Source organism: Doryrhamphus excisus, linkage group LG1 (genome assembly GCF_037039965.1).
Source record: "Doryrhamphus excisus strain RoL-2023G ecotype Guam linkage group LG1, RoL_Dexc_Guam_v1.1, whole genome shotgun sequence".
NCBI classification, from domain to species: Eukaryota; Metazoa; Chordata; class Actinopteri; order Syngnathiformes; family Syngnathidae; genus Doryrhamphus; species Doryrhamphus excisus.
In genome coordinates this window covers 21,674,590-21,689,599 of record NC_136357.1, presented here as the reverse complement: position 1 = coordinate 21,689,599, position 15,010 = coordinate 21,674,590, and the positions used below count along the sequence as shown (strand labels likewise).

The following is a 15,010-nucleotide window of genomic DNA, read 5'->3' as shown; positions in this document are numbered from 1 at the left end:
TGTTTCAACTAGGGGAGTCTACCCTCCACGGAATTTAACTGTCTGACCTGATAGAGTCTAGTATTGTCAGGGTTTGTACTTCGCGTTTTTATTTTTTCTCTTCTTCTTCTATTTTACTCTTCTTCTTCTTCTAACCTGCAGGGTTTGTCTTCTAGTTTACTTTTCTTACATTCATTCCTTTTAAACAAAATTTGTACTCACAGTCTCTGCGTCTCTGGATTTCCTTCAACCTTCGGATCCCAGCCCGCAAGAGAGGGACCAGTCCCGGAAAGGGTCTTGATGCTGTGGCCACAGTCTTGCCTGGATCTCGCTTGCCCGCTGGGATCGTCAGGTGTCTTGGAATCCGGCTCGAAGGACCAATAAAATGTCAGGTTTAAACCCCAACACTTGTAAAAAACACTGCCTGTACAAAAGAAGACACAGAGAGATGAGTTTCATTTACTTGCAAGGAGAGTGATCAGGAACCGTTCAGTAACAATTCGCCACCTCACTCTGAAGCAGTTCCTGCCCTCTTGCCTTTTTATTGAAGGAAGGCCCTGGTTACAATCAGTTTTCTGAGGGAAGGGGGGTTTAATTATTCCAGTTGAAACCAGTTTCTTTGTACAACATGTTATCCATAATGTGTGAACAATCTTCATCCTTGACATGTGATTCTCTGGTGATACACACATACCCTTTGAGGTCATCTACTTCTGACCCGTGCCTGTGTCCCCTGAGGGTGTTAAAAACTATCTGCTGAGGGATGTTCTGTCTTCCCTTAATCACGATGTACTCACGAGTGCAGGCGTCACAGCATTAATCTTACATTGTTATGTGAGTGATATCAAGCACATGTACAGCATTAATCTTACTTTGTTATGTGAGTGTTACAAAATGTTTGTAGGTCATGAGAAACCTAGGTCATAAGAATATAGTAAAAATAGAATAACTTTATGTACAATTCTTCCAACAGAATGGTTGTTTGTCTATGTGTGCCCTGTGATTGGCTGGCCACCAGTCCAGGGTGTACCCCGCCTCTCGCCCGAAAACAGCTGGGATAGGCTCCAGCATCCCCGCGACCCTCGTGAGGAAAAAGCGGTAGAAAATGAATGAATGACTGAATGATTCTTTAACATTGTGAGGTAGGACCATTTTCGGCACAAAAAAAATGGTCATAGCACTCGTTTGGGACATTTAGCCTCCCTGCATGACTGGGCTGTCATGCTTGGTGTTAGCATGCTAATGTTAGCATTGCGAGCATGCTAACATGACCATACTAGTATTATTTTCATGGGTGGACACATACACTTTATATACATCACTATCATGTTAGCTGTTAGCATGCTAATTTTGGCAAACTAGCATTTTTCATGGGTAGACAATAATATAAACATTTAGCACTATTATGCTAGATGTGAGTACACTAACATGAGTATTGCTAGAGTAGCATTTTTAGTCATTTTCATGAGTAGATGCTATTATGCTAGATGTTAGCAAGATAACGCGCAGACTAGCATTTTTTGCCATTTTCATTAATATGAACTTAACCAGACACTTGCCGCTATCATGCAAGGTGTTAGCATACTAATGTCAGTATGTTACTATGCTAACATAACTAGTGACATTTTTAACATTTTCAGAAGTATACAAACCCGCAGTGCCAGGTGTTAGCATGGTAACGTAGCATTTTTAGCATTCCTTAAGTCATTCAAACACTTCCATGGTATGTTTTCATGATCAAGGAATCTAAATATGTAGATAAAATGACTGTATTACTAATATTTATGGTGTAAATCACAATATGGAGGGGGAACTATGGCGCTAGGCAGAGGTCTGCGCTCTCTGAACAATTTTCTAGATTCTCTTTTTTTCCTGTCACCCTCCCTGTATTAATAGTTTCACATATATTTCCCATATTTCCCATACTTTCATGAAAGAAATGTCCTCTCGGCAACACTCGGGGTACATAACAAATCCTCTTTGTTGATTTTGTTACATTGTGTTTTATTCCACTAAATATTGTTACTGTACATTTTTTGAAACAAAAAAAATATACGACTCCCATCGCCGGCTAGCATATGTTACCAATAGTCGTTTAAAAGAACTAATCGTCCAAAATATTTTAATTTTTCACAATTCAGAGTTAACCTGCATATAAGTTGTTGATTGTTGTATGGCCCAAATAAAATAACTCATTCATGGTCGTCACTCACAAAATTAAACATTTAAAAATATCAAAGTGTCCCTTTGCATCCGTTGAATTTTCAATATGCAGTAAAGTTTGGACAACCCAGTCATAGGCTATGCAGTGAATGATAGCTAATGTTAGTAGCTAAACTTTGCCAAATCGCTACAACAAATTTAACTAATGCACGTGCATATGGGCCAAACAGAAACATTTTTTTAAAATCAATAACACTATTATTACTCATGTCAACTTAATGTTGTTGCTTTGTGTTAAGTGCGTGGACTCATTTTTATATGTAAATAAAAATCACCAATAATCATTGGTGAGGCTTGGGAACTTTCTCTGGCGGCTGCAGCCCCCACGAAAGAGGGCCCGGCGACGTCCACGTCTCACAGATGTCGCTATTGACTCGATAATGTTAGTACAACGGAAGCGCATAGTAAGATGACTGTACCTTTAACTGCTGAGGAGACGTCGCCGGGAACTGCGCATGCGCCGGAAGTTGCTGCCGCAGACAGCAGCAGCAGCAGTGATTCGGCATCGCAGAGCAACGGGAGTAAATCTGTCCGTTTTGAACCATGGCGACGAACTAAACGATGCCTTTCGCAGAGGTTGACGGAGAGTAAGTAGCCGTATCTTTGCTACGCATCCTGCTTGCTCCATACCGGGTGACAACGCCACTGTTTTATCGAGACAGATATTCGGAGAAGACGAGGAGGGAGAGGGCAACAATGGGACTGTATGTTTGAGACGAGCTAAGTTAGCTAGCCACTCAGCTGGCACTCTTATTACTAGCAACCTGCGGCTTTGTATCTCCGTTACTGCTCACCCTTTGCTTTCTCTACGTCTGCCCGGCTGTCGGACGGCCTAGCGGCTCATTGTTATCCGAGAAATGTCATTCCAGGACAGTCTGTGCATTTTTACATCCATGTATCATTTGATAAGTCCTGAATGAAGCCGGTTCTTCATGTCATTGAGCTGCTTAGGTCAGTGGTAGTCAAAGTGTGGCACGGGGGCCATTTTCGGCGTGTAGATATTTTTTATTGGCCCCTGGGAATCTAAAATAAACATTTATTGGCTTACATTGGATTGTTAAATTTGGACAACCCTCATGATGTGGCCATCCATCATATATTTATTGATTTTTTTTATGGGTTATGCTTTTAGTTTTATGGCTTCTAGCAACTTATGTGGTGCGCGAGTTGCTCCTGGTGTCAGAAATATCCACATGCACTTGGGTCCTGTTTACATGTAATGGAAGTGATGTGCCCTGGTGTGAGTTTCCACCCGTAAAAGGCAAGTGTTAAAGGTGATAACAAAAGGTTGACGTCACCGGGCTCGTCCTGCTTGATCCTGCTTCACATCGACCTCGGAGTGAAGAGGAGTGCTGTAGTTTGTGAGGAGCAGCCTTTTTTCGCCCTGGCATCTAATGGTCGGTGTCTGGAAGGAAGAGGTCTGCCTCTGATCAAATTTCGGGTATCCTAAGGGCGCACTTAACTAATGGGATGCTATCGATGTTTCTCCCCTGATCTTTGCACGGCGGAATGTTAATGCCACTGCTGTTTTTTGGCTGCTCTGAGTCATGTTTTATTGTAATGTCATGGCCGAAGATGATGAAGGACTATGAATGGATAATGCTGAGGAATGCTTTCCATATGGTAAGATGACCATGAGGTGTGTGCGTTGAGCTCAATCCATGTTTGTATTTGTATAATGATTTTCGGCATGATATGTGCTGAGAAAATATGGCTTTGTCTTTGCGTTAGCATAACAAAGGTTAGGCTTTTTTGTGTTTACGGCAGCTGGGAGGATCTGCCCTGAGAAATGTTTGCTTACTCAAGCAAGAGGCTGACCTTACTTGTCCAAAAGTGCAGTTCTGCAATGTAGCTTTCTTCCCTAACATTTTTCCAAAGAGCACATAATTAAATTTCAGAACGTGTTGTCTGAGAAACTCAGGCCCCCAGACTGTGCAATTATCGAGTAGAAGGAAACCTTTTTGCAACGAGGTGCTATGTTTCCCAGCCCAATGAAGATTAATTAGGTCTTAGAAACAAATGACTGTAAGGCCTTTTCCATTTGTATAATGCTCTCATGTCACCTCTACCAAGGACAAAGCCTTTATGGTAGATATTTTAGGATATTGTGATGCTAACAACCTTAAACTGCGCCATAGAACCTCAAAGGGTGATCACAATCTCCGCTGATTTCATGTGAAAAGGGAGGAAACAGAACTGTCAAAATGTCCCCGTTGTAAAATCTTTATTCACAGTACAGGAAGTGTTGGAAGCCACATTTTCACATACCTTAGTTACCTAAGTTAGTAATCTGTGCCTCCGCAGCGGCAAATGAACTATGTTTCTTCCAAATACCATTATCACTGGAGAAGGTTGAGGCATAGCTAAAGTTGGGCAGTGAAGCCGTGCCACCCGCTACGCAAGCTAGAATGTAAAGTATTCAACATACAAACCAGACACTTGGTTTTAGGAACCGCTGACTTCCGCATTAATGGCATTGCGAGCGGTATGGCGGAATTAGTCGGTAAAAACAGAATCTACTTTCTGCGCAGGATTTTGCAGAAATTGACAAATGGTGAATGCTATGCTGGCATTGTGAGAAGGAACGTTTGTGCGGGGAAGTGTTTCCCCAGCGGACCGCTCAATCATGGCAGAATCTCACACACATGTTAAAACGGCTGAAACACCGGCAGAAGGTGGCGTAAAAACTTCTAAACTCATGTCTTACGGAGCGTGAATGGGAGCTAGCCAAGGTTAGCTTTGTTTAGCAATGCATGCTAGTGTGGCTCAGGCTGAATTGAGTGTGTTTACCGATTGTTGTAAGGGACCTATGATGCTTTTTCCACTTGTCTGACTTATAAATGTAGTTAGAATGTTGTATTCTCATGTTGGAAGCTAGCCCCGAAAGAGGTAAGAATGGCTCTAAACGTTAGTTTTTCGTTTTTCTAACACGTGAGCTGGACTTCCTTTTATGGCCGTGTTCGGGAGCGTACAAACTGTAGGCCTGCCCTCCTCCTCGCTTGGAGTGTGACCAATCACAGTGGAGTGGGTGTGCCTGGAGGCGGGCCATCGGTGGAATCAATTAAAACTGACATTTTTGGAAATACAGCGGGAATAGGTGCAGATTGTGGCAGATCTAGAAAGCTTTATGTGTTGGTTATGGCATGGAGCTGCTCTGTAGGAGTTCACAGTTTCGGCCTTCAAAATAACGGAGTTGATGTTGAATTGGTGACTTAATCTAGCATTACAGTTTGCCGTCCACCCTGGATTGGTGGCCAGCCAATCGCAGGGCACTTACAGACATCATACCTATGAACAGTTTAGTCTCCAGTTAACCTTCCATCCGCCCATTTTCTATGCCGCTTATCCTTACTAGGGTCACGGGTAGGCTGGAGCCTATCCCAGCTGACTTTGGGTGAGAGGCGGGGCTACACCCTGGGCTGGTGGCCAGCCAATGGCAGGGCACATATATCCAGTTAACATAACATGCATATCTTTGGACTTTGGACGTGGGAAGAAGCCGGGGAGTACACGCAACCCCAGATCTTCCAGATCTCCTGACGACGTGGTGCAGTAGTTGTTGTGCTTATCTCAGATGAAGCATATACAGTACATGGTGTGTTTGCACAGTACACCTACAAAACTAAGCAGACAAGCCTGAATGTCAGGAGCACCAGGTTCGTTCGTTCATGTCACGCTGGTCAGCATGCGAGAAAATGACTGCTTTCCACCAAAGGGAAATACCACTTGCTCATGAGTCATGTGCTGACTCTTTGACCTGTCACCACAAACTCCAGAGTCTTTGCTGAAGGGAAGACGGACAGAAAAGCAAGTCTGCCTTTAGGCTGTCCTGCCAACCACTGACAAATGTATTAGAATTAATTGAGGTCCAGCAAAAGAGGCCCCTTTGCTTATAAAGTGCAGCTTCTTGGCTTTTTTTTGTCAGTTGTATGTGCGTATACAAGGTTGACGCTTGCAAACAAATTAATAAGAAAAATATACTGAGGTTTTGATGTTTGTCATGCAAAAATGTTCACATTTTGTTCCGGTTGATCAACAACCTCTCTATCTGCATGAACTTTGACCTCCTTTCAGCTATTCAAAGATAGATAAGTGTCTGCGCTTTGATAATGTCTATCGTTATTAAATGCCATTATCCAAGTCGCTTTTTAAGATGCTGCCAAAGCTGCAATTTGGATCACATCCACATGAAATTCAGTTGGACCTCCCAGCTTCCGAATCCTGCGTACACGTAGCAAAATATCAGATAGGGCTTTTTTAATTTTAATGCTTTGGAGCTTTAAAGGTCAAACACAATCAGTCCTGAGACGCTGATCCAATTCATTCATATTTCAAAACAATGTGCCCTATAGGAAATAATGGGAATAGAAACAATAGCTACCATTTATTTACTTTACAGCCAATGGTCAGGTGACAAAGATGATGTCATTGTCTGGTTTGAATAAATTGGCCATGACGTGTGCTATTGTAATATGGAGCTTTATGGTTGTGTTGATGCTTATTTAACAACACAACATTAAGTTGCTGACCTGCAATTGTTAGTTGTATTACATGCAGCGGTAGACCTACTGTATAACGCTGACACGTGATTTAAAAAAAAATCTTTCAGTACATGGCATATTAACAGAGCAAAAACAACAGGAACAACACAAATGGGAAAAATCTTTTACAAGAATAAAGTCAAAATAAAGAGAAAAAAGCTGTAATTTTCTGAGAATAATGTTCTGAGGAAGAGGAGGAAAATTATGAGGAAGAATATTGTCATTACAATAATTTTTTTCAAAGTCGGAGCAAACAAAGCACCAAATAAATTAGGTTGTGGAAAAAGTCATGCTTCTAGCATAGAGTGAAGAAAATATGGGACTAAAGTCATAGTTACAAGAAGAAAGTTGAAATGGAAAAAGCAGCTGTAATTTTACAAGAATAAAGTCAAAAAGGTCGTAAATCATGATTTTATGAAAATAAAGTCGGAATATTATGAGGTCAAATAATGTCTGTTTAGTAGCACAGAGTGAAAAAAATTAATGTGTTAAAACATTAATATAAAAAGTAACATGCAAAATAAAATAATGTTTGTAAAATTAGGCTGCAGAAAAGTTATAATATTATGGTAATAAAATCAAAATATTATGGTAATATATTACGAAAGGAAAATTTATGAAATAAAAGTACTCCACCACTGGAGTGCCCAGCATGCCTTGCGGGCACTTAAAAAAAACATTTGTAGTTACCTGTTAGAATGGAACGGTAGTGCATTGCTGTTGCACGCTTTTGGTGAGCGTGTATTCGTTTGCCCGATTTCGCTGGCCATTGCAGACTGACGTGCTGCTTCCTATTTCCTGTGTGACTTCAAGATGGCCACGGCACTGATGCACAGATGTCTTGTATCCTATCATGATGTTTGTGAGCGAGGGCGACCAGTGGTGGTCCCAATAAATGAACGTATAGGAAACACTGTAGTCATCATTAGCATGAATGTTTGATGACATCATCAAAATGCAGACTCTGAATAAAAGTGAATTGGAACACAATGATAAAAACAAACTCACTCCCAAGAAAACCGCCCCAACGGCTGAGGTAAATATTGCTGATCATAAACACCGGCGACGTCTCGGAGGTGACTTGAGTGGAATCTTGAGAGCAGGGAGTGGGAGTACAATGTGATTGCAAATGGAACACATCCGCACAGCTTTTCAGATGCTAAATTCACTGGATGAAACGAGTAGCCAGCCATGATTGGTCTTGCAAAATAAAAGCAGTTTCTTCTCAAGTGGCCTCACGGAGGCCCTGATGCTGTATGCCGTAGAAGGTTCGACTCCCGTCAATCCTCCGCAAAACATAACGACGGCTGTAATAAGAGGATAATATCAAAGCCCTACTTTATTCATGAGACGCCGGGGCAGGACGATGAATAACAGATCACAAGGTACAAAGAGTGTGGCGAACTTAACTATCTTTTATCTTTCAGATGTTGCCGGGGATTCACGTGGCGCTCGTTAAATCACGCTGATTAGTCGGCCCTTATTCTGTTGTTGTTGATTGAAATGTCCCGGCAAACGTGCGTGTTCTTGATGCAGTAAATTATCTTTGCTGGAACCAACCTGATGTGGAATTTCAGACGAGCAATTTGAATTGGAAATGTGCAACCAGGCTCTCCTCGCTTCTCATTTCCCTGCAAGGGGCCAATGAATGTTAAATCTCCAGCAGGTGTTACCTGTGAATTTAATGGGCGCGGGAGATTTTATTCCTGTTTTTTCCGCCTTGGTAGTTTTAGGTGCAATCCACACAGAAATGTTTTCCGGTCAAAACAACAAAGTATTTGATCCTTTCAGCCTTTCTTCCACATGCAAACGTTCCATTCTGGGTGCCCGGAAATGATATTTTCTGAATACGGCTTCCAGAGTAGGAGAATCCGAAGCTAGGGATGTTAGGTATATTTTAAAAACAGAGTGACTCATGATAATGTAGAGAAGGTCGGCTGTTCAATCCTCACCCTCCTACGCCCGGTCACTGTTGTGGCGTTCCCGGGCAAGACACTTGACCCACCTTGCTTCAAGTGCTGCCCACACCGTTAGTAGTGGTTGGAGAGCTCCGTAGGCGCAAATTTGCAGCCATGTTTCTGTCAGACAACCCCAGGACAGCTGTGCTTCCAGATGTAGTTTACCACCACCAGTGTGTGGCTGAGGATGGAATGGGTTGACTTCATAGTGAAGCACTTTGGGTGCCTTGAAGAGCACTATAAAAACCGAATCCATTATTATTATTTTGACATGATAAAATAAAGAATCCAATGATATGAACGTAGTATTCTTACAGTATTTTCAAATGTAAAAGAGCACATCATACCCCCAAGTATGCGGTAAATAAAGTCAACAGATCAAATGAGTTTAGTTTTCAGACACACTCCAAAAAAGATGAATAAACATCTTATTGTCTGGAAACAGACCCCCTTAAGTAATTACACGTTTCTTCCAAAGTGGCAAAGATAAGTAAATAGAATTTTCTGTCACACTAGTGCAATGAAAATGCTGTGTTAGCTTGGAAACGTCAATCCCACAAAGGTGCAACATTGCAAAGTAAACAAGTTCATTCATTCATTCATTTTCTACCGCTTTTTCCTCACGACGGTCGCGGGGGTGCTGGAACCTATCCCAGCTGTCTTTTGGTGAGAGGCGGGGTACACCCTGGACTGGTTGCCAGCTATTCACAGGGCACATATAGACAAACAACCATTCACACTCCCATTCATACAATTTGGAGTGGCCAATTAACCTAGCATGTTTTTGGAATGTGGGAGGAAACCGGAGTACCCGAAGAAAACCCACGCATGCACGGGGAGAACATGCAAACTCAGAGGGTGAAATTGAACCATGGTCTCCTAGCTGTGAGGTCTGCGTGCTAACCACTCAACCGCCATGCAACCCAGTAACCAAGCAAAAAAGTTAGCATACTTGCCTCTGTTGGTCCAGCGGGTCATGATATGCCGTACTTCCTCCGGACTTCAGAGCCGCTCTGCATAGTCTACAAATGGCGTGGCTTTTGTCAAGGTTTGCGTCCTCCTTCTAAAATCCAAAGATGTTCAAAACATCATTTTTTTTACTGATGTGTTAAAATTCTTCCACACTTGCTAGCTAGCTAGTGCTAGCACGTCTGCTGCCATTTACATCCATTCAGTCATGGTAGACCATGGAGCAAGCATGACAGTCCTTTCAGCGGGACGCTATAAAAAAAAAAAGACGCTATCAATTCCTTCTCCACAATCGATTCATCTAAAGATCTATTGCTGATTGTTATCGCACAGGCGGCTGCAACAGGCGAATCTCTTGCTTGTCCACCTGAAAATGTCGGCTTGCCGTTTCCGTGTATACAAGCAACCCGCTTCTGTCCGAAAACGATGATGTCATGTGACCTTTATTGAGCTTTGAAGACAAGCCAAGATAATATATGAATATTTCGACTGGCATGACTCACCCCAGCCGACATTCTCCTGATATTTGGTTGTCTTATACTCCAAAATGACGCACACATAGTAATTCTACATTGTTGTAAGTCGAGACAAGCCTGTTTCTTCCTCTAGGTGTGCCTTGTGTATTATATCCTTCCGTCTCTATACAACTATTTACTAATCCGACACAGTGTGGACAATAATTTTTTTCAACCTGACAAAAATAATAAATCTCGGTAATGTTTCTGTGTGGGCAGGGCCTGGTTGTCCCCCGTAACCCCCCCCCCCCTTCCCGTATATCCTCTCAGCCGTGTATTGTGCTTTAAACAGGTTGTTTTTCTTGAGTGGTCAAAGTCCGGAGACGACACTGCAAGGGTCAATATCAGGTCAGGCTGGGAGTCAGAAACGGGGAGCACATGATCCATCCAGATGGGGTGTTGTGGCCGTCATGGGCAAGTGGTGGCGGGGCCCTAAGAAGAAGAGAATCACCTGCAGGGCCGTAGGTCATGCGGCATTTGGTTTGCTCACATTGCTAAGTAACTGCAGGCTTCAGACCTGGTTTTTACACTCTGAGTCTAACCTTGCTACATGATTGTGCTTTTCATTTTGTTGTGCGTGGATTTGCATGTTAGGAAGCAGGTTCCAATTAGGGGGGAAAAAAAAGATCTTTTCCATTGCCAGGTAGTTTGCATGATCAACAAACCTGAAGCCCCAAGCCAGGGAGGGAAACCAAAATACACAGACACAAAAGGCTTGTAGCAGTTGTTGTGTCTTCATCTTGAGGGCAATCATAGAAGAATGCAAGCCTCGCTGTGACATTCACAGGAGGTGCGAGGGCATCACGGTATGATCAGCCTCAGCGGAGTCACTGGAGACAACAGAGCCGGTTTATCCACCTCCATCTTTGCCGGAACAGCAGAGGAGCAGGGCAGATGCAGCTATCAGTTTATAGCACAAGATAAGGCCGTCTCAATCAGATCACAAGAGCCTCCACTGATCCGCTACACCCCCAAAACGACATTACCCTCTCTCTAATGAAAGCCTGCAAGGCGAGCCCCATATCATATTCTAAGCAATGCTAATAAATGCCATTATCGTGTCTGTGGTTGCTGCTACGCTTTTCCACTGTTCTTGCCAACCGTGCATATCAGGGCATCATTAGCTGCAGAGGCTCAGAGTGTGACCCCAGTCTGCAGGGTCACAAAGAACGCCGCAATAGAAAAGCACCAGTAAAGCCGCCGATGGTGGAGGGGATACAGAGACAGTGAGATCAACGTGTCATAGTTGGCACAGACGTTGGATCAAGCTTCCAGAGGATTAGACGAGGAGGGGGGAGGAGACGTAAAGTCTGTCGGCTAATTGGGCTTTATTTTTAATATTTCAGACGGTTCATTAGAGACTGGATTTCTGCTCTGTTTGGAGTCTTTTTGGGACAGGCCTCACAAGCAGAAGAACAGGAAATCTATCTCCAGTTGGTCATGGGAGTCAACTTACATTTGTGATAGCAACTTTTCTTGACTGGAATTTCAGTTGCCTGACTTTTGCCTCAGCAGGCGTCCCTCGCTACATTGTGGTTTGAACACCGTGGCCTCACTCTACTGCCTTTTTTCCTTAATTACTGTATTTTCTGGACTATAAGTCGCATAAGGCCAAAAATGCACAATTGGGTAGAAAAAAAACATAGTCACATTTTTTGCGGGTAATTTATTTTACAAACTACTTGACCAAAACAGACATTGCGTCACCTCAGAAGGCAAGTTCTAAAATTAATAAAAGAATAGAGAACAAGCTGAATAGTATGTGTAAGATATGCTAACACAATGGTTATTCAGCTACACGAAAAATAAACATGAACAGAAACATGACACAGAAACATGTCCAGTGTTTATGTAACAAACATTTTTTTCATTTATAAGCCGCTCTGGAGTATAAGTCGCATGAACAGCCAACCGATGAAAAAAAGTGTGACTTATAGTCCGGAAAATACGGTAATTCATAATTAAATTGACTGTTTTGTGGTTGAATATAGTCCAATAGTAGTAAAAAAAAAATTTACATTTCAGCAAATTGTACGAATTAATGGATTAAAAGAAATATTTTTGAGCATCAAAAAGGCATTCAAAAGACGTGATATGAAGTCTAATACCATCTGTGACTTGTGTGTGCCTTTAGGAAGCCGGCCTGGGCTAGCTAAAGTTGACTGTTAGCATTTTGATGTAGTTTTAAGGACACGTATTAAGACTAAAACAGTAATATGTACTTTAAATTGAAGAAAATGTAGTTTTGACATAGTTTTATGTCATATATTCATGTTATATACAGTAAAGTCTCGTTATATTGATATCGGTTATAACGAATTACTACTTATTACGATACTATTTTCATTTCCCGGAAAATTTCTAGTCTTTTATTATATAATTAGTTCCGTTAGTACGATACCCGGTTATTATGATAATCCGGTTACTACGATGCCCTATTCATCTCCCGCCAGCCAATTTGGTCTGCTTATATCGATACAAAAGCAGCTTAAATCAATCTTTGCTTAAGGATTTCAATACCAAAAAAGAACACGGCGAACGGCTGCTTCCAGTCAACTTTATTTTTCACACTTCCACCACCAGAGCGCAGCACACACACCGATTCCCGCACTTCCTGGTTCACAGGTCATGCTCAACCCGCCCCACATAGCTGGCCAAACACATGCCTGCAAAAGAAGAACCAACTGACATAGCATACACACCTATTCCAACGAAGACACAAGCGTACAAATACATGTATTTAATTGTGTTGTATTCAGATATCTTTTTATCGCTTGCAATAATCACTGTTTTTCATATGTACATCCTGTCGTTGGTTCTTCTGTTGCAGGCATGTGTTTGGCCAGCTATGTGGGGTGGGTTGAGCATGACCTGTGAACCAGGAAGTGCGGGAATCGGTGTGTGTGCTGCGCTCTGGTGGTGGAAGTGTGAAAAATAAAGTTGACTGGAAGCAGCCGTTCGCCGTGTTCTTTTTTGGTATTGAAATCCTTAAGCAAAGATTGATTTAAGCTGCTCGACATTGTTAGTGCATTATTGCCCACTTTTAATGCAGTTCGGCGCAGGATCGGATATATGGATAGTCCGGTTATATCTGTATTTTTTCCGACTCCCGAGAATATCGATATAACGAGACTTTACTGTATTACGTCTTTCAGCCATTTTATGCTTGACAATGCTTATTTAAGCCTTCAATACATACAATTTGCATAAATAGGCAAAAATTAATAATAGACTATTCAACCATGACACAGCAATCATTTATGAATTAAAGCTATGGCAAACTGCAACGTAAAAAAAAAATCTATTTGGTATATCAAAATAACACATAGAATAATAAAAATGTACGGGCATGTATTTGTGTGAAGAGTCATTGAGTTTTGGAGCTGTGTCAGGATGCGATGGAGGCTACTCGGAGAGAGCCGCAGAGGTGAGCAGGCCGTCGGCCTTTTGCCTTGACCCTTCTCCAGGCCTGAGTGCGTGGGTGTTTTTTTTTCCCTCTGAGTGCATACAGTGCACTGGAGAGCAAGCGGCACTTAGAATGGGGCTGTTTATAACCTCCTCACCCTCTGGTCCTGTTTGCACCCATTGTTGACCACAGTGAATGGTATCTCCGTGCCTTGAAAAGTAACCAGATGACATTCTTCCTGTTGTTGGAAGGGCCCGGGGTTGTGTTGTGAAAAGCAGCTGAAAGGATAGGCTAAGATTGTGACCTTCACGGGCTAATCTCTTGGGCATGTCATTGGCTTGGCCGTATGAAGCAAACGCAGACCTCTTTTCCTGTGATAGCTGTCAACCAAGTCAAACAAGGTCCAAATTCCTACGCAGTTTTCAACACTTCCAGTCCAGAAGCTGTTTTTGAGGAACTGGGGGTGGGGAGTACGGGGCCTGGATCCCGACAGGCAGTACTTCTGACACCTACATTGTCCAGACAGTCTGAGCAGCATATGAGTGACGGCTCCGTACATAAACCTGTGGCATCAGCAGCCCCGCTTCTCCACGCCATTATTGAAATACTACCACTGCTGCAAAAGCATCATGGATTGAAATGCACTTAGTGAGGCCGTAAACATCAGTGCAGCCTTCCAACTAGCCCGTGTTGTTTATGTTTCCTCCTCTTGGGTGGATTTGTTGTCTTCAGCAAGTGCGGTTGTCACTCTCAAGGTTCCATCCAGTTTTCCTTTGCCGTTGCTTCACGTACAGGAACACATTTTACGGTGTGAAGCTGACTGATTTATTACATACACACACGTATTTGTCTTTTCTTTGCATTTTAAAGATATTAAAAACAGCTAGTAAGGGCCAGGTAATTAATGCACATAATGTGACACACTTATGCTGCGTAGGTAGGCAGCCGTTAAGGTTTTATGGTTTTGTATCCACGCTATGAGCATGTACAGGTACATTCACCATAACATATAATACAGTAGTGGAGTGTCGTTGGTGCTTTTTGGAGGATTTTTCCGAAGGCTTTATAGGCGGAATACTGGAGGTCCATCTCATTATGTGCATTTTTGGCTGCCTTCTTGTAACTGCTTTTATATCTTCACAGCGCGCAGGAAGGAGAGAGACAGGTGTTCCTGGAATCTAACGGAATTTAATAATTGAATAAAATGTAATATTATTATTTTTATTATTGAATTTAATACATTTAATTTTTGTAATGATTTTTATAAGGAGATAGTGGACATTGTATTTACTATGGCAAAAGTACACACTGTATCCTGGTAAAATATGTGTAAAAAAAATGTAAATGTAAAAAATATAACAGAATTGGGTAAAAAAAAAAAAAGGGCCCTATGTCTATTGCAGTGAACTGACCTGTTTG

General features: G+C 42.2%; 1 protein-coding gene across 1 annotated transcript in view; it reads left to right on the top strand.

Annotated features, from left to right (window-relative positions):
* Nucleotides 1-2,658: 2,658 nt before the first annotated feature.
* Nucleotides 2,659-15,010, top strand: part of fam222ba (family with sequence similarity 222 member Ba) — a 37,107-nt gene continuing 24,755 nt past the window's right edge. Inside the window, exon 1 of the mRNA XM_058077334.2 lies at nucleotides 2,659-2,789. The gene's annotated coding sequence lies outside the window, so the exon portion shown is untranslated. The remainder of the gene's footprint in view (nucleotides 2,790-15,010) is intronic.